Here is a 26,926-nt window from a genome sequence, read left to right as displayed (position 1 = left end):
CGGAAGCAAATTGTTTGTTTCTAGAAACGGGTCCTTTCTTGAGGAAAGGTTTCTCTCGAAAGAATTGAGTGGGAGGGTGGTGGAAATTGATGAGGTTATTGAACCGTCTCTTCAACCAGTGTGTAGCAGGGCGCGGGAAGTTGTTTGTGTGGCGCCTACACCAATTGAAGTGGAAGCTGATGATGGTGATGTAACGACTAAGATGCGATCCTTTCCTATTTAGGGGGCGATGCCCCAAAAGGGAAAGAAGCACATCTAAGCGTTTCGCAAGCGAGATAATCATAGCACATACATAAATTAAGATTGACAAATAGGGCATTCATTTGCCATCTCACATAGATAAGATCAGAGTTACATCCACACATTTATTCAGACAAGGTAGTTCCGCTACGGACTACATAAAACAAGGAAAAGACTATGATATCCCACATGCTCGCCCACGATCACGACCACGGCCTCAGTCTTCGGGATAATTCACGTACAGACGGTCGTTCTCCTCATCGTACTGCCACGCCAGCTGCGTGTCATCTGGATCACCTGCGTCGGGCGTACCTGTACCTGTTGGGGTGTTGTAGTAAACTGCGAGCCACGGGGACTCAACAATCGATGACCTTGGTACCGAAACTAGTCAAGTTATTAGGTGAGGAAGGTTCAGTGTTTAGGTTGCAGCATCCTAAGCATTTATGGTGGCTAACTTACGAACATCAGAGTTATAGATGTGGTGGTCTATGCGATCGGTCGAAGACTAGGTGATCACTAAGTGATCCTGAACACCTACTTACGTCAAACATAACCCCACAGTGTTCCCGATCGAAGAGAGGTCTTCGAAGGGGACAGTCACGATTACACACACAGTTGGCAGTTTTATTAGAGTTAGTTCAAGTTATCTATAACCGGATGTTAACAAATTATCCATGTTGCCACATAACCGCGGGCATGGCTTTCCGAAAGATTAAACCCTGCATGGGTGCTCCAACTAGTCCATCACAAACGGTCACGGACCGCAAAGTAATCCTCTATCACGAATCTCGTGATCTCGTTGGATTCCTTAGAGGAAAACCTCAACTTTGAGGAGACCCAAAGTTTCACCAGGATTCCTATACGCAAGATACATCGCTAGGGTAAGACGAACCTAGCATGACCTCCCGTCGTGTCGACGACCCCGATAAGAGCCGCGTATCTCAGTCTCAGGACACGACGGATGGAAAAGCCTACAGGAACCAAACCTCAAGTTTCCTTGTGGTGGCCGCGCAGTCTGTCCATTTTGGACCAACACTCATGAGGAGCACTGGCCCGGCTTGTTGATTAAATCCTCGGGGTAGCTATTCCCTATGCAAATTATTATTAGGTGATTACCAAATTAAAACCAATGTTGGGTCCTGCCGGACAAGCCTTAACACTACACGATTTATCTAGGGGGTCCCCATAACAACTCCGACCATGTTAGAAGTGATCAGTTATGGAATCAAACACCGGTAGCCGAAACTAAGGCGACAATAACGGAATAAATCACCCGGCAAAAGGCTAGGCCTTCCGTCATTTACCAAATATATAGGTGCATTAATTAAATAGCAGTTTAATCATAATGATATCAAAATACTCATGTTATCACATGAGACAGCTGGCATGTGCAACTAGCAAAGCTATCATTAGAAGCTGAGCAAGCCTAGTTAGCCAAACAACATTAGCTAGGAGGGGAAGGTGTTTGGGTTTCATGGCAATATCAGGAGGCAATTATATCAAGTGGTAGGCAGTGAGCATATATCGAAGGAAACGTGATTCTAAGCATAACAAAGCTAGATACGGTATCAAGGTCACGGTCATCTTCCCTGTGATGTCTTCAGCTTGGAAATGCTCTTGTTCGTCCTGCACATACTCTCCCGAATCCACGTACTCGCTCTCCGATCCTGGTGCTACCCAAGATAAAAAATAACAGCCAATGAACACCAACACAACATGATGTAACAACAACATGATGCATGAGATGAGAATGAAGCATGCATCACTATTCTAGTCACTTGCATATGCATGAGAAGAGAAGATAACTTCTGGACAGAACTTCACACTAAGCTAACTTGACATGCATGAAGATGGCATGAACAAGTGCATCACGAGAAAACGATGCAAAAACATATAAAGAACGTTGAGAACGGAGCTACGGATCAACCGGAAACTACGAAACAAGATATGGAGTCCTACGGTTCAAATCCACCACAAGCACACTCCAATGGCACTCTTCTGGTGTTCCGAGGTTGCCACATGATCAAACAAACAAATATAGGTGGGGTGGTGCTTGTAATCACACCACACCATCAACTTTGCACTCACAAGCTTCAAAACAACAAAACTAAGCAATCTGACCTAAACAACATCATAACAGCTTGTAAGCAACATGCAAAGTACCTACAGCCACCCAAATGTGCCAAACAATATATTTGGCAAAAGCCATTCAAAATCTCTACAAGCCTGAGAAAGAATATAATACAAAGGAGTCACACACAAGAAGATCTACACGCACTAACTTGGACAAAAATAACGGATTTCAGGGACTTAGTGAAAATCTCAGATTTTCACCAGCTGCTTATGCTCTGAAGCATTTTGACAGCCTCCAAAATGATATCTACAGGGAGTGAAAGAGCATGCAATTTAACAGAGAGCTAGACAAACACAAAAGCTCCAACTCTCTAGTTGATTGCCTGGGCTGATTCCCAACACATGAGCTGTTGCAACCACATCAACAAGGGAAGAAAATAACAGCAGTTTCTCAGACTTAGTGAAAATCACAGATTTTCACAAAGCCGACAATTTCAGCCACATTTCAACTTCGACAAGGCACATCTAGCACATACAAACTCCTATGCAAAAAACAAAGACTCCATGTTGTAGAGGGGTTCACCCACTACTGCCACATCAAGGATTCATCCTCAGGCCCATCACAGCACATGTCACCAAGCTCTAAACATAACATCAAGATAGAAAAATGACAGATTATGAAGTTGCTCCAAAGTGAAATCTAATTCCACCAGTGGATTCCTGGGATGATTCTATCCCAAAACCATATATAATACTCCCTCCGTAAACTAATATAAGAGCATTTAGAACACTATTTTAGTAATCTAAATGCTCTTATATTAGTTTACAGAGGGAGTACATGGGTACTTGCATGGAACAAATAAGCACAAAGCTAGCTCGAAAAACAACATGAAATCAACATAAGCATATACAAGCATCATCACATGTGAAGAACACATACATGGCATCCCTATATCTACCTATGAACACACACAAGGTGCTTTACACCATCACAACAATATAAGGGCAGCAAGAGGTGAGCCCTCATGCTCAAGTGCTCAATGCACTCATGCCCACACACACACACACACACACATGCATGAGCATCTACACACCTACACATGCTCCTACACCCTACTCACATACACAAGAGGTGCAACAAGAGGGGTGACCTCTTGCACATGTGCAAATGCCACCACAAGCAGACACACACCCTCTCACATAGGTGCACAAGTCACCCATGTGCACACACAACCATTACTACGCCTACACTCACTTACACTAGTGCACACACCCACAAGCACATGCTCACAAGGTCCATGAGGTTGTGCAACTTGCACAAGTATGTGGGGGGAGGGAGGTAACCACACACACATACACATATGCACAACTAGTGCATGTGCCCTCACACACATACACATAAGCACCCACCTACACATACTTCCACTACACACACAACACCAAGTACTTTCCCACACATGCACACATACATGTATACACACACACATGCACTAGCTAAAAAGGGGGCACTTGATTGCTTCCCAAGCAATGCACCAAGCAACCAAACTATAAAACAGCAAAAGGAAAAACAAAATAAAAAAGGAGGGGGCTTGGGATCGAACCCAAGACCTCCTGTTGCACAAGCCACATCCCACACCACTGCACTACTGCCCTCAGGATCGACAAAGAGTGGAAGGGAAACAGGGAACGTTTCCCTGTCGAGCTACTGCCTGATACGTCCATTTTGCATCATGCTTTCATGTTGATATTTATCGCTTTATGGACTGTTATTATACCTTGTGGAACCTTACTTATGCCTTTTCTCTCTTATTTTGCAAGGTTTATTTGAAGAGGGAGAATACCGGCAGCTGGAATTCTGGACTAGAAAAGGAGCAAGTATGAGTCCTCTATTCTGCGCAACTCCAAATGCCCTGAAAATCAACGTGGATTTTTTTGGGAATATATAAAAAATACTGGGCGAAACAAGTGTCAGAGGGGAGCAACCAGGGACCCACAAGCCTGGTTGCCACGGCCTACCCCCTGGCCGCGACAACAGGGCTTGTGGGCACCCTGGTGGCCCACTGCCCCCCTCTTTTGCTATATGAAGGGTTTCGTCCGGAAAAAAATCAGGGTGGAGCTTTTTCGTGGATTCTCCGCCGCCACGAGGCGGAACTTGAGCAGATCCAATCTAGAGCTCCGGCAGGATGATCCTGCCAGGGAAACTTCCCTTCCGGAGGGGGAAATCGTCGCCATCGTCATCACCAACACTCCTCTCGTCGGAGGGAGTCATCTCCATCAACATCTTCATCAGCACCATTTCCTCTCCAAACCCTAGTTCATCTCTTGTAACCAATCTCCGTCTCGCGACTCCGATTGGTACTTGTAAGGTTGCTAGTAGTGTTGATTACTCTTTGTAGTTGATGCTAGTTGGATTACTTGGTGGAAGAGTTTATGTTCAGATCCTTGATGCTATTCATTACACCTCTGATCATGATTATGATTATGCTTTGTGAGTAGTTACTTTTGTTCCTGAGGACATGGGATAAGTCATGCTGATAATAGTCATGTGAATTTGGTATTCGTTCGGTATTTTGATATGCTGTATGTTGTTTTTCCTCTAGTGGTGTTATGTGAACGTCGACTACATAACACTTCACCATATTTGGGCCTAGAGGAAGGCATTTTGGAGTAGTAAGTAGATGATGGGTTGCTAGAGTGACAGAAGCTTAAACCCCAGTCTATGCGTTGCTTCGTAAGGGGCTGATTTGGATCCACTAGTTTAATGCTATGGTTAGACGTTGTCTTAATTCTTCTTTCGTAGTTGCGGATGCTTGCGAGAGGGGTTAATCATAAGTGGTATGCTTGTCCAAGTAAGGGCAGTAGCCAAGCGCCGGTCCACCCACATATCAAACTATCAAAGTAACGAACGCGAATCATATGAACATGATGAAACTAGCATGACAGAAATTCCCGTGTGTCCTCGGGAGCGTTTTCCCTCTTATAAGACTTTGCTCAGGCTTGTCCCTTGCTACAAAAGGGATTGGGCCACTTGCTTCACTGTTGCTACTACTTGTTACTTGTTACTTTTTGCCTGCTATGCTTCACCTCACTACACCATCAGTTGTTACCTCTACTTTCAGTGCTTGCAGTTATTACCTTGCTGAAAACCGTTTATCAGAGCCTTGTGCTCCTCGTTGGGTTCGACACTCTTACTTATTGAAAGGACTATGATTGATCCCCTATACTTGTGGGTCATCAAGACTCTTTTCTGGCGCGTTGCCGGGGAGGAAAGCGCCTTTGGTAAGTGGAATTTGGTAAGGAAACATTTATATACTGTGCTGAAATTTATTGTCACTTGTCACTATGGAAACTGTTCCTTTGAGGAGTTTGTTCGAGGTATGTTCACCACGAACGGAAGTACGAGGAGTTGTTCCTCAACCTGAGGTACCTACTGAAAATATCTTTTATGAAATTCCTTCGGGTATGCTTGAGAAACTGCTGGCTAATCCTTTTATAGGAGATGGATCATCACATCCAGACTTGCATCTGATCTATGTAGATGAAGTTTGTGGTTTATTTAAGCTTGCAGGTTTGCCCGAGGATGAGGTAAAGAAGAAAGTATTTCCTTTATCTTTGAAGGATAAGGCGTTGAAATGGTATAGGCTATGTGATGATACTGGATCATGGGATTACAATCGGTTGAAATTGGAATTTCATCAAAAGTTTTATCCTATGCATTTAGTACATCGTGATCGGGAACTTTTGGCCTCGTGACAGGGAAAGCATAGCTCAAGCTTGGGGTAGGCTTAAATCAATGCTATATTCATGCCCCAATCATGGGCTCTCGAGAGAAATTATCACTCAAAACTTTTATGCTCGGCTTTCTCATGAAGATCGTACCATGCTTGACACTTCTTGTACCGGTTCTTTTATGAAGAAGGACATTGACCACAAGTGGAATTTATTGGAAAGAGTTAAATGTAACTCTGAAGATTGGGAGCTTGAAGAAGGTAAGGAGTCAGGTATGAATTTCCAGTTTGATTGCGTTAAATCTTTTGTTGAAACAAACACTTCTAGAGACTTTAGCGCTAAGTATGGACTTGACTCTGAGATAGTAGCTTCTCTATGTGAATATTTTGCTGCTCATGTTGATCTTCCCAAAGAGAAGTGGTTTAAGTATCATCCTCCTGTAGAAATCAACATAGTTAAGCCCAATATAGTGGAAGAGAAAGTCATTGCCTTTAGTGATCCTATTGTTCCTTGTGCCTACGTTGAGAAACCACCTTACCCTGCTAGGAAAAAGGATTATTCTAAAGCTCCAACTATGATACGTAGGGGTTACATTAGACCACTTGCACCCCCTGAGGAAATTAGAGTTGAACCTAGTGTTGCTATTATCAAAGATCTCTTAGCCGAAGTCATAGATGGGCATGTTATCAAATTCTGTGAGGACTCTGCTAGAATAGCTAAACCTCACGCGAAAGACAAATACGGACCTGTAGTTGGCCTGCCCGTTGTTTCTGTCAAGATAGGAGGTCACTGTTATCATGGTTTATGTGATATGGGTGCTAGTGTTAGTGCAATACCCCAGTCCCTATATGATGAAATCAAAGATGAGATTGCACCTGCTGAGTTAGAACCCATTGATGTCACTATTACATTAGCTAATAGAGACACTATCTGTCCCCTGGGAATTGTGAGAGACGTAGAAGTCCTGTGTGGTAAGACGAAGTATCCTACTGATTTCCTCGTCCTTGCTACTGCACAAGATAGCTTTTGTCCCATCATATTTGGTAGAACCTTTCTCAACACTGTCAATGCTCACATTGATTGCATTAAACAGACTGTCACTGTTAGTTTCGAGGGTGTGTCTCATGAATTTAACTTCTCCAAGTTTGGAAGACAACCCCATGAAAAAGAGTCATCTGGTAGGGATGAAATCATTGCTCTTGACTCTATTGCCGTACCTCCTACGGATCCTTTAGAGCAATATCTGCTTGAGCATGAGAATGATATGCATATGGATGAAAGAGATGAGATAGATAAAATTTTCTTAGAACAATATCCTATTCTCAAGAATAATCTGCCTGTTGAACTGCTTGGGGATCCTCCCCCACCAAAGGGTGATCCTGTGTTCGAGCTAAAACAGTTACCAGATACTCTTAAGTATGCCTATCTTGATGAGAAGGAGATATATCCTGTTATTATTAGTGCTCACCTCTCGAATCACAAAGAGAAGAAGTTATTAAAAACTTTGAGGAAGCACCGTGCTGCTATTGGATATACTCTTGATGATCTTAAGGGTATTAGTCCCACTCTATGTCAGCACAAGATTAAAACCGATCCTGATTCTAAACCAGTTGCTGATCATCAACGAAGACTCAATCCGATGATGAAAAAGGTCGTGAGAAAAGAAATATTAAAGCTTCTGGAAGCAGGAATCATTTATCCTGTTGCTCATAGTGATTGAGTAAGCCCAGTACATTGCGTACCTAAGAAGGGAGGTATCACCGTCGTTCCTAATGATAAGAATGAACTAATCCCACAAAGGATTATTACTGGCTATAGGATGGTGATAGACTTCCGGAAACTGAACAAGGCAACCAGAAAAGACCATTATCCTTTGCCGTTTATCGACCAAATGCTAGAAAGGCTATCTAAACACACACACTTCTGCTTTCTAGACGGTTATTCAGGTTTCTCGCAAATACCTGTTGCACAATCTGATCAGGAGAAAACCACTTTCACATGCCCCTTCGGTACCTTTGCTTATAGACGTATGCCTTTTGGCTTATGCAATGCACCTCCCACCTTTCAAAGATGTATGATGGCAATATTCTCTTACTTTTGTGAAAAGATTGTTGAGGTTTTCATGGATGATTTCTCCGTTTACGGTTCTTCCTTCGACGATTGCCTCAGCAACCTTGATCGAGTCTTACAGAGATGCAAAGATACCAACCTCGTATTGAACTGGGAGAAGTGCCACTTCATGGTTAATGAAGGCATCATCTTAGGACACAATTTCTGAGAAAGGCATTGAAGTTGATAAGGCTAAGGTTGATGCAATTGAGAAAATGCCTTGCCCCACAGATATCAGAGGTATACGAAGTTTCCTAGGTCATGCTAGTTTCTATAGAAGGTTCATTAAAGACTTCTCTAAGATTTCTAGGCCTCTTACCAACCTCTTGCAGAAGGATGTTACTTTTGTTTTCGATGAGGATTGTGAGGAAGCTTTCGAAATACTTAAGAAGGCCTTGATAACCGCACCTATTGTTCAACCACCTGATTGGAACTTGCTCTTTGAAATCATGTGCGATGCTAGTGATTATGCTGTTGGTGCTGTTCTAGGACAAAGAGTTGACAAGAAGTTGAATGTTATTCACTACGCTAGTAAAACTCTAGACAGTGCCCAAAGAAACTATGCCACTACGGAGAAGGAATTTTTAGGAGTCGTGTTTGCATGTGAAAAGTTCAAATCTTATATAGTTGACTCCAAAGTCACAATTCACTTTGATCATGCTGCTATTAAGTACCTTATGGAGAAGAAGGATGCTAAGCCTAGACTAATCAGATGGGTTCTCCTGCTATAGGAATTTGATTTGCATGTTGTTGACCGAAAGGGTGCTGATAACCCTGTAGCAGATAACTTGTCTAGGCTAGAGAATGTCCTTGATGACCCACGACCTATTGATGACAGCTTTCCTGATGAGCAATTTAATGTCATCCGCACTTCACATAGTGCACCGTGGTATGCTGATTACGCAAACTATATCGTAGCCAAATACATACCACCCAGTTTCACCTACCAGCAAAAGAAGAAATTCTTCTTTGATTTGAGACACTACTTTTGGGATGATCCTCACCTTTATAAGGAAGGAGTAGATGGTGTTATTAGACATTGTGTGCCTGAACATGAAAATGGACAGATCCTGCAGAAGTGTCATTCCGAAGCCTACGGAGGACACCATGCTGGAGACAGAACTGCCCATAAGGTATTGCAATCAGGTTTCTATTGGCCCACTCTCTTCAAGGATGCCCGTAAGTTTGTCTTGTCTTGTGACGAATGACAAAGAATAGGGAATATGAGTAAGCGTCAGGAAATGCCTATGAACTATTCACTTGTCATTGAACCATTTGATGTCTAGGGCTTTGATTATATGGGACTTTTCCCGAGTTCCAATGGGTATACTCACATCTTAGTTGCTGTGGATTATGTCACTAAGTGGGTAGAAGCTATCCCCACTAAAAATGCTGATCACCACACCTCTATTAAGATGCTGAAAGAGGTCATCTTCCCAAGATTTGGAGACCCTAGATATCTGATGACTGATGGCGGTTCACACTTCATTCATGGTGTTTTCCGCAAGATGTTCGCTAAGTATGATGTCAACCATAGAGTTGCATATCTTTATCATCCTCAGTCTAGTGATCAAGTGGAGTTGAGTAATAGGGAGATCAAATTGATCTTACAGAAGACCGTCAATAGATCTCAAAAGAATTGGTCTAGCAAACTTGACGATGCACTATGTGCTTATAGGACTGCTTATAAGAATCCCATGGGCATGTCACCGTATAAAATGGTTTACGGTAAGGCTTGTCATTTACCTCTTGAGCTGGAGCACAAAGCTTATTGTGCAATCAAAGAGCTCAACTTCGATTTCAAACTTGCCGGTGAGAAGCGGTTGTTTGATATCAACTCATTAGATGAATGGAGGGCCCAGGCATATGAGAATGCCAAGTTGTTCAAGGAAAAGGTTAAGAGATGGCACGATAAAACAATACAGAAACGAGAGTTCAATGTAGGTGATTATGTCCTGCTATACAATTCTCGCTTAAGATTCTTCGGAGGCAAGCTTCTCTCTAAATGGGAAGGTCCCTACGTTGTCGAGGAAGTATATCATTCCGGTGCCATCAAAATCAATAACACAGAAGGTAATTTTCCTAGAGTGGTAAATGGGCAAAGAATCAAGCATTACATCTCTGGTACTCCCATAAATGTTGAGACCAATATCATCAATATCATAACTCGAGAGGAGTACATAAGGGATGTTTATCAGCCTGTTTCAGACCCTAAAAACGAAAAGGTATCTGTTTCAGTAAGTAATTGGACTCCGAAACTTTTCCAATAGGAATTTCTCTCCGTTTTGGAACTTATGGAAAATTAGAAAAATAAAAAGCAGTCCGGAGAGCGCACGAGGCGGCCACAAGATTGGTTGCCGCGGCCTCCCCCCTGGCCGCAGCAACAGGGCTTGTGGGCAGCTTGTGTGCCTCCCCGACTCCGTTTTCTTGCGGAGCACTCCTTCTGGTCCAGAAAAACCATTATATATACGCCCGAGGGTTTTGATCTCCGTATCGCGCAGTTTTCCTCTGTTTTCGTTTCGAGCCTGTTTCTGCCGCAGATTTAGAGCAAAGATATCTCAAGAATCTGTTGGGGAGAACAATCTCCCTCAAGATCATGAAGAAATGGATGCTGATTTGAAAAGAGTAGAAGTCACGGAAGCCAGGGACAAAGCTAAGGAGAAAACCCAAGCTTGGGAGGAAGTTCAACCTATGTTCAACATTGAAGACATTGAAGGAGTAGATTTTCTCCAACCCTTCCTCCACGTGTTGTCTCCATCCTTGATCGAACTTTTGAGGTTTTGTGAAACAACTCGTGCTCGCAATATTTCCCTTTCTCGTGAAGTTGTTTTGCTGGAAAACCATGTTGCAGATCTCAAAGGTATAAATCAAAGATTGATAGCTCTCTTGGAATCAAAGGCAAAGACTGCTTCAACAACTCCACCACCATCACCACCAAAGGAAGACAACTAAGCATTGGTATGGGCAATCCCCTTGGCTTATGCCAAGCTTGGGGGAGTTGCCCTGGTATCGTATCATCTTTATATCTTTTGCTTTTACCTTTGTTTTAGTTCTTTCTTTTTCAGTTTTATTTCTTCTCTTAGTGGAATAAGTCTTTAGTGTTTAGTTTGAGTCTTTTGCTTTGTGTCTCCCCCGATGTATTCGATCTTGCGAGCTATATAATAAAGAGTATCTTAGTCAAGGGCTTTGATTTGTGCCGTGATCAAAAGTATGAAAAGAACGATAGCATGAAAGATCATGAGATGATCTTACGTAAAGTGATAGCTTCACATATAACAAGTATGATGATTGAAACTTGTTGAGAATAGACCAACATAGACCCCAGTCATTGTTGCAATTAATAAGAAGTAATAAGGAAAGAGAGGTTCACATATAAATACATCATCTTAGACACTTTCTATAATTGTGAGCCTCACCAAACTATTACATGCTTAGAAGTAGATGTTGGACAAGGAAGACAACATAATGAATTGTGTTTGTTTGGTTCCAAACAATGTTATATGATTAGAGATCCCTTAGCATGTGACGATTTCTTCCACCTCATATTAGCCAAAACTCCCGCACCAAGTAGAGATACTACTCGTGCATCCATAGACCTTCAAACCAGTTTTGCCATGAGTTTCCACCATACCTACCTATGGATTGAATAACATCCCTCAAGTAAGTTGTCATCGGTGCAAGCAATAAAAATTGCTCTCTAATATGTATGATCTATTAGTGTGTGGAAAATAAGCTTTGTACGAATCTGTGATGAGGAAGACATAAAAGCGACAGACTGCATAATAAAGTTCTTTATCACAGGAGGTAATATAAAGTGACGTTCCTCCGCACTAAGAGGACACGCATCCAAACCTCAAAAGCGCATGAAAACCTCTGCTTCCCTCTGCGAAGGGCCTATCTTGTACCTTTACTTTTTGCCCTTGTAAGAGTGATGGTGATCTTCACCAATTCCTTATTTAGCCTTTTTCTTGGTGAACGTCATATGCTTGGGAAAGATCTATATTCATATATCAACTTGGAGCTAAGTACTTATGCTTTATTATTGTTGGCTTTACCCTTGAGGTAAATGGTTGGGAGGCAAAATTATAAGCCCCTATCTTTCTCTGTGTCCAACTGAAACTTTGATACCATGAGTACCACGTGAGTTGTAACAATTGTGGAAAAGAAAAGAGATGATTGATTATGTGGATTTGCTTTACAAGCTCTTATTTGACTCTTTCTGATGTTATAATAAATTGCAATTGCTTCAATGACTATGGACTGTTGTTGGCTACTTCTCGGTAAGGTTTTTGTTTCATACTTTGATTTGTGAAGGAATTGTTACTTTCCCATAAGAATCTCTATGATGTATTGCTGTTCTATGTGTGATCATGATGCCCTCATGTTCGTATTATGTTTTATCGACAGCTTCATCCCTAAACATGTGGACATGTTTTGGGTCTTGGTTTTTGCTTGAGGACAAGCGAGGTCTAAGCTTGGGGGAGTTGATACGTCCATTTTGCATAATGCTTTCATGTTGATATTTATCGCTTTATGGACTGTTATTATACCTTGTGGAACCTTACTTATGCCTTTTCTCTCTTATTTTGCAAGGTTTATTTGAAGAGGGAGAATACCGGCAGCTGGAATTCTGGACTGGAAAAGGAGCAAGTCTGAGTCCTCTATTCTGCGCAACTCCAAATGCCCTGAAAATCAACGTGGATTTTTTTGGGAATATATAAAAAATAGTGGGCGAAAGAAGTGTCACAGGGGAGCAACCAGGGGCCCACAAGCCTGGTTGCCGTGGCCTACCCCCTGGCCGCGGCAACAGGACTTGTGGGCACCCTGGTGGCCCACTGGCCCCCTCTTTTGCTATATGAAGGGTTTCGTCTGAAAAAAATTAGGGTGTAGCTTTTTCATGGATTCTCCGCCGCCACGAGGCGGAACTTGAGAAGATCCAATCTAGAGCTCCGGCAGGACGATCCTGCCGGGGAAACTTCCCTCCCGCAGGGGGAAATCATCATCACCAACACTCCTTCGTCGGAGGGGAGTTATCTCCATCAACATCTTCATCAACACCATCTCCTCTCCAAACCCTAGTTCATATCTTGTAACCAATCTCCGTCTCGCAACTCCGATTGGTACTTGTAAGGTTGCTAGTAGTGTTGATTACTCTTTGGAGTTGATGCTAGTTGGATTACTTGGTGGAAGAGTTTATGTTCAGATCCTTGATGCTATTCATTACACCTCTGATCATGATTATGATTATGCTTTGTGAGTAGTTACTTTTGTTCCTGAGGACATGGGATAAGTCATGCTGATAATAGTCATGTGAATTTGGTATTCGTTCGGTATTTTGATATGATGTATGTTGTTTTTCCTCTAGTGGTGTTATGTGAACGTCGACTACATAACACTTCACCATATTTGGGCCTAGAGAAAGGCATTGTGCAGTAGTAAGTAGATGATGGGTTGCTAGAGTGACAGAAGCTTAAACCCCAGTCTATGCGTTGCTTCGTAAGGGGCTGATTTGGATCCACTAGTTTAATGATATGGTTAGACGTTGTCTTAATTCTTCTTTCGTAGTTGCGGATGCTTGCGAGAGGGGTTAATCATAAGTGGGATGATTGTCCAAGTAAGGGCAGTACCCAAGCGCCGGTCCACTCACATATTAAACTATCAAAGTAACAAACGCGAATCATATAAACATGATGAAACTAGCATGACAGAAATTCCCGTGTGTCCTCGGGAGCGTTTTTCCTCTTATTAGACTTTGCTCATGCTTGTCCCTTGCTACAAAAGGGATTGGGACACTTGCTGCACCGTTGCTACTACTTGTTACTTGTTACTTTTCGCCTGCTACGTTTCACCTCACTACACCATCACTTGTTACCGCTACTTTCAGTGCTTGCAGTTATTACCTTGCTGGAAACCGTTTATCAGAGCCTTCTGCTCCTCGTTGGGTTCGACACTCTTAGTTATCGAAACGACTACGATTGATTCCCTATACTTGTGGGTCATCACTGCCCACAATCCAAAAATAAAATAAAAAGGGGCGCTCTGGGACTTGAACCCATGACCAACGCTGCGCCAAAACAGCCTCCTACCACCCTTCTAGACATACGGTACTTAACCGAGAGGGGGGCTTTGCTCTTTTGAGCATCCCCCTCTGAACCTGCTACTGGTCGACGGCGGCCAGAACAGGGGACGGCCACCGGCGATGCTACGGCCTAAACCTAGGAGCGGGCAGTTGCGGGGAGGAAGAGGGAACCGAGAGGCACCCATTTCACTCCTAAGCACACGAGATGGGCACCTGCAACAATGGCAACAACGAGCACGGCGGCACCGGCAACAGAGAAGAACGACGCGGCGCTGCTATGGCCTAGGAAGGGATCTACAACATGGAACGGGAGGAGATCGGGGCTAGCTCACTCTACGCGTCGAGGAGAGTAAGCCGGCTCGACGTGGAGGATGCAGGCGACGAAGAGGAAGCAGACGCTGCGGAAGAACCCGTCGGAGCAGAGGAGGAAGAGGTCGTCGTGGACGTCGTGGATGCAGAGGTGATCGGAGACTCCTTGCTGTGGGAATGGGTTCTCCTCGTTCCCCGCGTCCTGCTGGAGCTGGCGAAGGGGCGGAGGAGACGCCTGAGCTGCTGCTGCTCGAGCTCACTGAAGCCCTTCCATGGCGTCGACGTCGAGGGAGAGGCTTCTGACGGCGCGAGGGGGAGGAGAAGGGGGGAAAGGGTCGGCCTAGGTCTAGAGGAGGCGAGGGGCTCCTTATATGGCCTTGGGAGGCGTGCTAGGCACTGCTAGATCGAGGAGAAGGAAGATCGGAGGTGGAGTCTTTGTCGTACAATAGTGACGACAACAAGGTAGGAGACGGACGCGCTGGTGGGCTGCCTAGTGAGAGAAGAGAAGAGATGCGCTAGCGAGGGGGAGAGAGCCCACTCGGGTGGCGCCAGATAGCAGGAAGGAAAACCCTATGAGGTTTTTCCATTTAACACAAGGCCACAACAAATAAAACTCCCAGGGAAAAACTATGTCTGCAAAAATAAAACAAAAATGACCCTCGTCATAAGGGAATTATGACCTATTTAAATAAAATGAAAAGAGGATTTTGGGAGCAAAGAAATATTTACAAAACAGAATTATTTTAATCTATTTTGTGAATACAAACCCCACTAAGCAAAGTTTTAAAACACCCAAGTCATAGCACCACATCCACAAGTAAATACTCTAAAAGATCTACATTTTTCAAACAGGGTGTGGGCAACTAAAACTAGACCTTAAGAAAAATAAAGAGGGAGGGTTTAGTTGAAACCTAGCTTTTGGATAAATAAGCAAAGTTGGAACCCAAGCTTTGCACATCACATCACACACCACATACTCATCACAATCACACATAAGATCAACACCACAACAACACAGGAATGGATGAATGCTCTGGATGCATGAATGCAAAGGGGAAGACAAGGCATGACCACATGAAATAACACATGAAATGATAACTCCATAGAATGACACCATGGATCCAAACATGGGAAGGTTCCAAATATGCCAATGTTGCACTTGGGGCATTACAAACTCTCCCACACTACAAGAAGATCTCGTCCCGAGATCTAGGACTGAAAGAACTCTGGGAATTCGGAACGGATGTGGTCCTCACGTTCCCAAGTGGCCTCTTTATCGGAATGATGTGACCACTGCACCTTGAGAAACTTGATTGACTTGTTGCGGGTCTTGCGCTTGATACGTCTCCATCGTATCAAGTTTTCCGTACTCTTTTGCCCTTGTTTTGGACTCTAATTTGCATGATTTGAATGGAACTAACCCGGACTAACGCTGTTTTCAGCAGAATTGCCATGGTGTTGTTTTTGTGCATAAATAAAAGTTCTCGGAATGTCCAGAAAATTTACGGAGATTTTTTCTGGAATAAAAGAAAAATACCTGCGCAAAGTTTCACGTGAGGGGGCATGCTAGTGGGCCACAAGCCCCTGGGCCGCGGCCACCCCCTATGGCCGGGCCATGAGGGCTTGTGGGGCCCACGTGGCACCACCGCCCCCAATCTCAGTCCTATATCTTCTGTTTCACGTGAAAAAAATCAGAGAGAAGGTTTCATCGCGTTTTGCGATACAGAGGCGCCGCCACATCGTGTTCTTCATCTGGAGGGCAGAAATGTCAATGATCTTCAACTTCTGAGTAAACATGCTTCCATGGTTACTACTCAGGTAGAACAAGTACTTAAAGCTGAAAATGATGCTCAATGAGTTGAATGACAATGCCGTTAGAGTCGTAACTAGAGGCGGTAGAATGACCCAAGAACCTCTGTATCCTGAGGGTCATCCGAAGAGAGTTGAACAAGAGTCTCAAGGAGTTAGCACTGATGCACCTAGTCATCCTAGAAAGAAGAAGAGAGATGATAGGAACCTGCACGCTAGCAACCCTGTTGTTGCTACCCCTAAGAGTCCAAACTATGCCTCTGTCTCTGATGCTGAGACACAATCTGGTGATGAACATGAACCTAATGATAATATCAATAGTGATGTTCATGTTGATGCTCAACCTAGCAATTTAAAGTATGTGGAGATTGAACCTAGTGTTGATCTTGATAACCCACAGCCTAAGACTAAGAGATACGATAAGAATGACTTCGCTGCTAGGAAGCATGGTAAAGAAAGGGAGCCATGGGTTCAGAAACCTATGCCCTTTCCTCCCAAACCATCCAAGAAAAAGGATGATGAGGATTTTGAGCGCTTCATTGAAATGATCACACCTGTCTTTCTGTAGATGCGTCTGACAGATATGCTCATGATGTCTCCGCATGCTAAGTACATGAAAGATATTGTGACTAATAAGAGGAAGATACCTGAGGTTGAGATTTCCACCATGCTCGCTAATTATACTTTCAAGGGTGGAACTCCTAACAAACTAGGTGATCCCGGTGTGCCCACTATACCTTGCTCCATTAAAGGCAACTACGTTAGAACTGCGTTATGCGACCTTGGAGCCGGTGTTAGTGTTATGCCTATCTCTCTTTATCGTAGACTTGAACTGGATAAGTTGACACCCACTAAAATCTCTCTGCAAATGGCCGACAAATCAACTGCTTTCCCTATCGGCATTTGCGAGGATGTGCCTGTTGTGGTTGCTAACACCACTATCTTAACAGACTTTGTTATCTTGGATATTCCCGAGGACGATGCCATGGCTGTCATCCTCGGAAGACCCTTTTTAAACACGCAGGGGCTGTTATAGATTGCAACAAAGGCAATGTCACTTTCCATGTCAATGGTAACGAGCATACGGTGCACTTTCCGAAGAAACAATATCGAGTAGATTGCATCAATGCTATCGAAAAAACTTCATTGATTCTTATTGGGAGCTTTGAATGCCCTATTCCTCGTGTCAAGATGAAGTATGATTTGCTTGTTGGGGAGATACACATCCCCATTGACGTTACTTAGTGACTGTTTGAAAATTCTCCGTCTTCTTTTGTGATCCGAGAAAGTTTTGTCGAGGGGATTTGATCAACCCCATTGACGGATTTCTTTCAATGACCATGAGATGGATGAATCAAGGAGTCACAAGCCTCTGTTCCAAGCTTTCACTTTAGGTTGCTTAGAAGAAAAATGATAGATTTAGTTTAGTTTTCCCTGTTTTCTGTTTTAGCGTCCGGTAGAAAAGTACCCCGAAAATCAAAGTTCTCCGAACGCTGTGAAAATCTAGTATGATTTTTTCTGGAATATTTGAAAAATTCTGGGACAAAGAGTCTGCCTGGGCCCGACACCAGTGGGCCACAAGCCCTAGGGGCGCGGGCACCCCCCCTAGTCGGGCCACCCAGGCTTGTGGGGCCCATAGGCACCCCCTCCACTCATTCTTGATCCCATCCTGTTCTCCTACCTCTAGAAAAAATCGTTTCGCAGCTCAAACCCGTGTTCTTGCTCCTCTTGCTGGGATTTTCGATCTCTTTGCTCAAATCACCGTTCTCCGAACCGTTTTGGGGAAATTACTCCTTGGTAAGTGACTCCTCCATTGGTCCAATTAGTTTTTGCTCTAGTGCCTTATACTCCGCGTATTTTTGCTGCCTTGGTGACCATGTTCTTGAGCTTTGTATGCTGATTCTAGTTGGTCCCAAGTAGTTTTGATGCGTAATATGGTCTCTAGGCACTTGTTGGAGTAGTTGCTACTAGTTTAGTTGAACCTTGTTCACCTTTCCGTTGGGTCACTGAAAATTTCAGAAAAGGAAGATGTTCAAGAGAAAATTTCATGGTAGTTCCTCAAGCAAGAGAGGTCCTCGTCTGGCAATTCGGGAGCCTGATCCTTACCAGCCTAGGGACGCACAGGTACAACCGTGTGAATGGCCTTCTAATGAATTTATGATTGAGGCAAGCTTCAAAGATGAGTTTGATGCACTTGTTCACAACGTCGGACTCGAAGAATTCATCTCCGATAAATGTGAACAGTATGTTGCTCTCACTGCCTCTTTTGTTCGTAGATTCAAATTTTCAGCTGGCCGTGAGCCATCGGTACTGTTTGATCTCTATGATAAATCGTATACCATGGATTTAGAGGATTTCAGTAGAATTTGCAAAATACCTTTTTGGGGTAACCTCAATGATCCTCCTAAATCTTCGGTTAGAGATTTTTGCGCTGGTATTACGGTTGGAGAAACTAGAGACATTGTGCAAGCTACCATGGGGAGTATTCATTTTCCTGCCTTGCATTACGTTGCCCTCTTCATAGGCAGATGCATTAATGGCAAGATTGACAATTGTCACCTATGCGCACCCGACCTTAGTATCCTTAAGAGCGCAGTGACGGGTGACAAAAGCTTCAACATGGGAGCTATTATAGCAAGGAGGCTGAATAAAAATGCTATTGATGGGGATTTCTTTGGCGGCATCTATGCCACTCGCATAGCAAATTTTCTTGGAGTACCCATCCACTCAGGAGATCCCCCGCTCCATACAGCTTTCCTTGACCGCGTCGCTATGACACGCTACCAGTTCCTTGAGAGGGATGATGCATCCCTCCTATACCGACTGATATTTAACCGGAAGCGTGTTTTCCATATTACCCTTCCTGCTCTTGTTCTCTTTGAGTTCAGGTAAAACAGAGATATTACATAACGAGAGGAGAGGCAGAGGAGTATGAGAGGGAGTCGACGGCTGCTCGTCTCCGTGAGGCAGCAATTCAGGCAGTTGCTGTAGCGCTCCCGTATAACCCTCAGTATGATTTTGGGTTTCGCCAGGACCATCCTTGGGAGTAGACCAAGCTAGGCCAAAAGCCTAAGCTTGGGGGAGTACGTGTTTTCACCGACTTTACATTCTTGCTTATGCTTTCACTTTGTTAGCCGGTGTTCACACTTTGCCACTGTATCATCCATGCTAGTTTATTTTATTTTTCTCGTTTTCTTTTCGTGTGTTTGTCTAGTTTGAGAAAAAACCAAAAAGATTTTCTTTTCTTCTTTTGCTTGTTGGGAGCTTTCCCGTGTAGATAGTTTTCTTTTTCTTTGGGTCAAGGTAGAAGATATTGGTTACACTGTTTAATGGCTCTTGCATGCATACCTGTTTAGCTTTCAAAGAGCCATATTACTTTGTCTTCTCCTTTGTTCTTGCCTGCAGATTCCAGCTTTAGTTCAATGCACGAGCACGCCTATTGTTGTTCACATCGTTCGGTCGTGCAAGTGAAAGGCAATAATGACGATATATGATGAAGTGACTGAGCCTGGAAAAGCTGGTATGAACTCGACCTATTTTGTTTTTGTAAATATGACTAACTCATCATGCCTGATTCAGCTTTGTTGTGAGAGAAACATGTTTGCAATGACAACTTCGAGATCATAGTTGCTTATGCCATGCTTATTTGACTAGGAGCTTATAACGGTTTGTCTTGGTTGCCAACATGAATGTTGAGATGACTATAATGTAGTATGATAGGATGATATCCTCCTTTGAACGTTTCAAGTGGCTTGACTTGGCGCATGTTCACGCATGTAGTTGAAACAAAATCAACATAGCCTCTATGATATTCATGTTCATGCTGATTTATGTCCTACTCATGCTTGCACTCAATGTTAGTTACTCTCAATGCATTTTGATGGCTGTTGTCGCTCTCTAGTTGGTAGCTTCCCAGTCTTTTGCTAGCCTTCACTTGTACTAAGCGGGAATACTGCTTGTGCATGCACTCCCATAAACCCAAAGTTGTGCCATATGAGTCCACCATACCTACTTATGTGCGGTATCTACGTGCCGTTCCAAGTAAATTTGCATGTGCCACTCTCTAAACCTTCAAGAAATAATCTATTTTGCATGCCCGAACCGCTCATGTGGTGACAAGGGGCTATTGGTATCTTCCATGCTAGGCGTGTTATCCTCGATATGTGTTTATTCACTATCATTCACGAGAAAGGGGCCGGTAATTGGAATTCCCAGTTCCATACTCAAATCGAAAAGATACCAGGATTGATATTGGTATGCACGGTACCCGAGGATTTGGCTAGCCGTGGAGTGTGATTGATTGGTGGTGGGGGAGTCAAACCTTTACTTTTCTGTTTGGGAACCGTCTATAGCATGGGTAGCGTGGAAGATGTTGAGAACTCCTAGTCATTGCGTTGACAATGAAAGCATGCCACCCAAAATTATTATCTTTGTTTTCAAAGCTTGAGCTCTGGCACCTCTGCAAATCACTGCTTCCTTCTGCGAAGGGCCTGTCTATTTATGTTCCTATTGAGTCATCCTCCTCTTACAAAAGCACCAATTAGAGAGCACCTCTGTCATTTTTATGCTTTGCTTTTAACTGTGTTGAGTATGACTATGACTGGATCTTCATTGCCATGAATTACAATGTTTAGTCAGCCCTTGGTCTTTTAAGGTGCTCTGCATTTATGTTTTGCGGTCTCAGAAAGAGCTAGCGAGATACCATCTATTCGTACTGCTTCATGTTGTTTTGATTGAAGTGTTGACACTTGAGGCTTATTATTATTTGCTCGCTAGTTGATTATGCCATTGATATGAGTTTACCAAGAGACCTAGATGTCATTTGATTATGTGGTTTGCTTGTGATCTTGCTGAAACTCTGGATATGAGTTAGACATAGTTGCAATAATAAGATCAGACAAAGTTCGTCAAAGTTTTTCTTTTGTCTCTCTCAGTTTGTCAACTGAGTTGCTTGAGGACAAGCAAGGCTTTAAGCTTGGGGGAGTTGATACGTCTCCGTCGTATCTACTTTTCCGAACTCTTTTGCCCTTGTTTTGGACTCTAATTTCCATGATTTGAATGTAACTAACCCGGACTGACGCTGTTTTCAGCAGAATTGCCATGGTGTTGTTTTTGTGTAGAAATAAAAGTTCTCGGAATGTCCTGAAATCTATGGAGATTTTTTCTAGAATAAAAGAAAAATACCTGCGCAAAGTTCCACGTGAGGGGGCGTGCCAGTGGGCCACAAGCCCCTGGGCCGCAGCCACACCCTATGGCCGGGCCATGAGGGCTTGTGGGGCCCACATGGCACCACCGCCCCCAATGTCAGTCCTATATCTTCTGTTTTGCCTGAAAAAATAAATCAGAGAGAAGGTTTCATCGCGTTTTGCAATACGGAGGCGCCGCCACATCCGGTTCTTCATCTGGAGGGTAGATCTGGATTCTGTTTCGGGCTCCGGAGAGGGGAAATCGTTGCCATCTTCATCATCAACCTTTCTCCATCGACAATTCCATCATGCTCTTCAACGTTCGTGAGTAATGTCATCGTAGGCTTGCTGGACGGTGATGAGTGGGATGAGATCTATCATGTAATCGAGTTAGTTTTTGACGGGGATTGATCCCTAGTATCCACTATGTTCTAGATTGTTGTTGCTACTACTTGGCTATGCTTAATGCTTGTCAGTAGGGCCCGAGTGCCACGATTTCAGATCTGAACCTATTATGTTGTCGCCAATATATGTGTGTTTTAGATCCTATCTTGCAAGTTGTAGTCACCTACTATGTGTTATGACCCGGCAACCCCGGAGTGACAATAGCCGGAACCACTCCCGGAGATGACCATAGTATGAGGAGTTCATGTATTCACCGCGTGTTAATGCGTTGGTCCAGTTCTTTATTAGAAGGAGAACCTTAATATCCCGTAGTTTCCATTAGGACCCCGCTGCCACGGGAGGTATGGACAATAGATGCCATGCAAGTTCTTTTCCCTAAGCACGTATGACTACATACGAAATACATGCCTACATTAGATCGATGAACGGGAGCTAGCCACATATCTCTCCGTGTTATAGCTGTTACATGATGAATCACATCCGTCACACTCATCCATCACCGATCCACTGCCTACGAGCCTTTTACTACTGGTCCTCGCTACGTTACTTTGCCTAGGCTTGTCCCTTGCTACAAGAGGGATTGGGCCACTTTGCTGCTACTTTGCTGCTGCTGTCACTTTGCTGCTACTGCTACTACTGTTCCTTGCTACTTCGATGTTACTTGTTGGAAGACTTTGTTGGCACTAAGATCCCGTCAACAAGGCCTTTTCTTGCGCCATTGCTGGGAATTGTCAAGGCTTTTTCTGGTGCCGTTGCTATCATACTACCTTGCTACTGATACTTTGCTTGCAGACACTAATCTTTCAGGTGTGGTTGAATTGACAACTCAGCTGCTAATACTTGAGAATATCCTTTAGCTTCCCCTTGTGAGCGAATCAATAAATTTGGTTTGAATACTCTACCCTCGAAAACTTCTGCGATCCCCTATGCTTGGGGGACATCAGCGCTCAGTCGTCTCGAGAACTGCAACTGGATGCTCATGATAGGATAGGTCGGGTTGAAGGTCGATATCTTGAAGATCAACTGTGCGCTCGGGAGTCTTGAAGCATCTCCGGAGATGAGAGACATGGAACACGCCATGCACATTTGCGAAGTTTGAAGGGAGCTCTAGTGGATAAGTAAGGTCGCCTCTCTTGCCAACAACTCTGAAAGGACCAACGAAACGAGGAGCAAGCTTGCCCTTGATGCCAAAACGCTGAGTGCCCTTCATAGGAGACACTTTGAGATAGACGAGGTCATCGAGCTCATAAGACATGTCACGATGCTTGCTATCATAGTAGCTCTTCTAACGGGACTGCGCTGCTCTGAGGTTATCCCGAATGACCCGACACATTTCTTCAGCTTCTTCGATCAAGTCATTCCCAAGACTCTGATGCTCGCCGGTCTCGGACCAGTTGAGCAGGGTAAGGAACTTCCTGCCATAGAGAATCTCAAACGGAGCTTTGCCTGAACTAGCTTGATAATTGTTGTTATATGAGAACTCAACAAAAGGTAGGCAGTCTTCCCACTTCATGCCAAAAGAAATGACACAGGCTCTCAGCATATCCTCAAGGATCTGATTGACTCTCTCCACTTTCCCACTAGTATGAGGATGAAAAGCTATGCTGAATCGTATCTTCGTACCCATCGCAGACTGAAAAGAGTCCCAGAACTTGGAAGTGAAGATACTTCCGCGATCCGAAGAAATCAGCATAGGCACGCCATGCAAAGATACTATCTTGGAAGTGTACAACTCTGCAAGCTGAGCTGCCAAGATGGATTCCTTGACTGGAAGGAAATGAGCTACTTTGCTCAACTTGTCGATGACGACGAAAATGGCATCGTTACCCTTCTTGGACTTCGGAAACCCGGTGACGAAATCCATCTCAATATGGTCGAACTTCCACTCGGGAATGGGCAATGGATGCAGAAGACGTGCTGGACATTGATGCTCTGCTTTCACCCTTCGACATACATCACATTCATTTACGAACTGAGCAATTTCACGCTTCATGCGAGTCCACCAGAAGGTCTGTTTCAAGTCTTGATACATCTTGGAACTTCCTGAATGTATTGAGAGAAGAGAGATATGAGCTTCTACTATGATAACCTTTCTGAGATCACCTTTCGGAACAACAAGATGATCCTCAAAGAATAATGTGTCTCTCGCATCATCACTGAAGCACTTATATTTGGGAACTCCCTTTGCCAAGCAATCTTAACTTTCTTCACCATTGCATCAAGAAGTTGAGCTGCTCAGACCTGGTCTTCCAAGGTAGGAGAGATCTGAAGACTTGCAAGAAATCCCTGAGGTACTAACTGAAGGTTGAGCTTTCTAAAGGATTCACAAAGGTCAGGCTGGAGAGGTTTCAGAATGAGACTGTTGCAGTAAGTCTTCCTTCTCAAAGCATCTGCCACGACATTAGCTTTGCCTGAAGTGTACTCAACGCTCGGATTAAAATCTTGGAGCATTTCCACCCAACGAGTTTGCCGAAGATTGAGGTTAGGCTGGGTGAAGATGTACTTGAGACTCTTGTGATCAGTGAACACTTCAACCTTTCGTTCCAACAAGAGGTGTCTCCAAGTCATCAGAGCATGTACCACTGCCGCCAACTCAAGATCATGAGTGGGGTAATTCTTCTCACTTGGCTTCAACTGCCTCGAGGTATAAGCTACCACTTTCTTGTCTTGCATCAACACAACACCAAGACCTTGAAGAGAGGCGTCGCAGAACACTTGGTAAGGTTTGGAGTCATCAGGAGGAACCAAGAATGGAGTAGAGGTGAGCTTCTCTTTGAGTGTGTCGCAAGCCAACTGACACTCTGGAGACCAGACATACTTCACACCCTTCTGAAGAAGACTTGAGAGAGGCTTAGCAATCTTGGAGAAGTTCTCAACGAATCTTCTACAATAGCTTGTAAGCCCGAGAAAGCTTCGAAGCTGCTTCACATTTTGCGGAGTCTCCCACTCTACAATGGCCTGCACCTTCGACGGATCAACTTTGATACCCTCGGCAGAGATGATGTGCCCAAGGTAGACAACTTATTTCAACCAGAACTCACAGTTGGAAAACTTAGCATAGAACTTATGCTCTCTCGGCTTATCAAGCACCAACCTGCGATGTTCTTCATGCTCTTCCTCAGTTTCCGAAAAGACCAGAATATCATCAAGATACAGCAAGACGAAATCATTCTTGAATGGGGAGAATATATAATTCATCATTTGACAGAAGGTCGGTGGAGCATTTGCCAGACCAAAAGACATCACTGTATACTCATACGAGCCAAAGCTTGTCCTGAAAGTAGTCTTTGGAATATCCTCTTCGCGAATGCGAATATGATGATAGCCCATCCTGAGATCGAGCTTCGAGAAGACCTTAGCCCCTTTCAATTGCTCGAACAACTCATTGATGTTAGGAACTGGAGACTTGTTTCTGATTGTCTTCTTATTCAATGGACTGTAACACACAATTAGTCCATGCCATCCTTCTTCTTGACAAAAAGCACTCCACAACCCCAAGGAGATGAGCTTGGTCTGATCAGACCCAGACACTCCTGCTCATCAAGTTATCTCTTCAGCTCCTTCAGCTCTTCTGGACCCAATTTGTACGACTGTTTGCACACAGGCTCAGTACTTGGTTCAAGCTCAATTACAAACTCAACTTCTCGGTGCGGAGGCATTCTTGGTAGTTATTCCGGAAAAACATCTTCATACTCGCAGACCACTAGGACTTGCGAAATTGGAGAGATCTCACCCTTCTCATTCAAGGAAAATAGACGGATTGTGTCATCGCGCGCTGCGAAGATAATCACGTCCTCTGAAGAGTGAGTTAGCTTCACTTCTTTAGCTTCACAATCAATAGATGCCTTGTTCATAGCCAACCAGTCCATACCAAGGACCAAATCAATATCAGAATTGCCAAGGACAATAGGAGATGCCAGAAAAGCATATTTACCCATCTTGACAGTGACATCAGGAACTACCAAACTAGAACTCATATGCTTCCCAGGGGAAACGACTGCCAACGGCTTAGGCAACTGCTCCTGATGCATATTATGCTTGGATGCAAATTGATATGAAATGAAGCAATGCGAAGCAACAGAATCAAATAAAACCTTAGCAGGAATAACATTAACTGAAAGATTACCCATAATCACTTCTGACGAGTTTTCTGCTTCAGCCGCATTCACCATATTGACTCTAGCAGACCTGGGGTTGAACTTCACTACAACATTGCTTGGAGGTTTGCCTGGAGGAGGAGGCGGAAGACGCAGCTGAGAGGTGCACTTGTTGGCATAGTGACCCTTCTGCCCACACTTGTGACAAGTAACATCTGCCGGCTGACGGTACCGTGTCTGGGGAGTCCCTTGCTTCTGCTGCTGAAACCTCTGCTGGAAAGCTGGCTTGGGTGGGTGGGAAGAACCACGGCTACCTGATTGCTTGAACTGTTGCGTGTGCCGAGGAGGAGGAGGAGACACCCAGTATTTCTGTTGCTTCTGAACCACCTAAGTAGAGGAAGACGAACTGGAATCTCTGAAACGCTTCTTTGAATTCTCCACCCTGAGCAAAGCTGCCTCAGTCCTAAGAGCCAAGTTGTAGAACTTATCAAACTCCTCAGGATCGTGCAAGGCGAGGGCTAGCTGCAAATCGTCTTTCAGACCACCTCTAAACTGATAGATCTTCCTCTTCTGATATGGAATGTCCTGCAAGGCATATCGGGCTGGCTCGTGGAACTCGACGTTGTACTTGTACATGGAGTTACCACCTTGCTTCAAGCGCTTGAACTCCTCACACATCTCCTCCACAAAGCTATATGGGATATAATGGGACCTGAAGTCTCTGCAGAACTAATCCCAAGTGATCATTCTAGCACCCCTGGAGTCCTTCAACTTCATGTTCGTATCTTGTTTTGCCGACACCTCTCTCCCTAAACATGTGGTCATGTTTATTGATTTAGGCTTTCATGTTGATACGTCCATTTTGCATACGTCCATTTTCCCTAAGCGAG

Source organism: Hordeum vulgare, chromosome 3H, assembly GCF_904849725.1.
Source record: "Hordeum vulgare subsp. vulgare chromosome 3H, MorexV3_pseudomolecules_assembly, whole genome shotgun sequence".
NCBI classification, from domain to species: Eukaryota; Viridiplantae; Streptophyta; class Magnoliopsida; order Poales; family Poaceae; genus Hordeum; species Hordeum vulgare.
The sequence above is the reverse complement of the archived record's forward strand: the minus strand, read 5'-3'. Positions refer to the sequence as shown.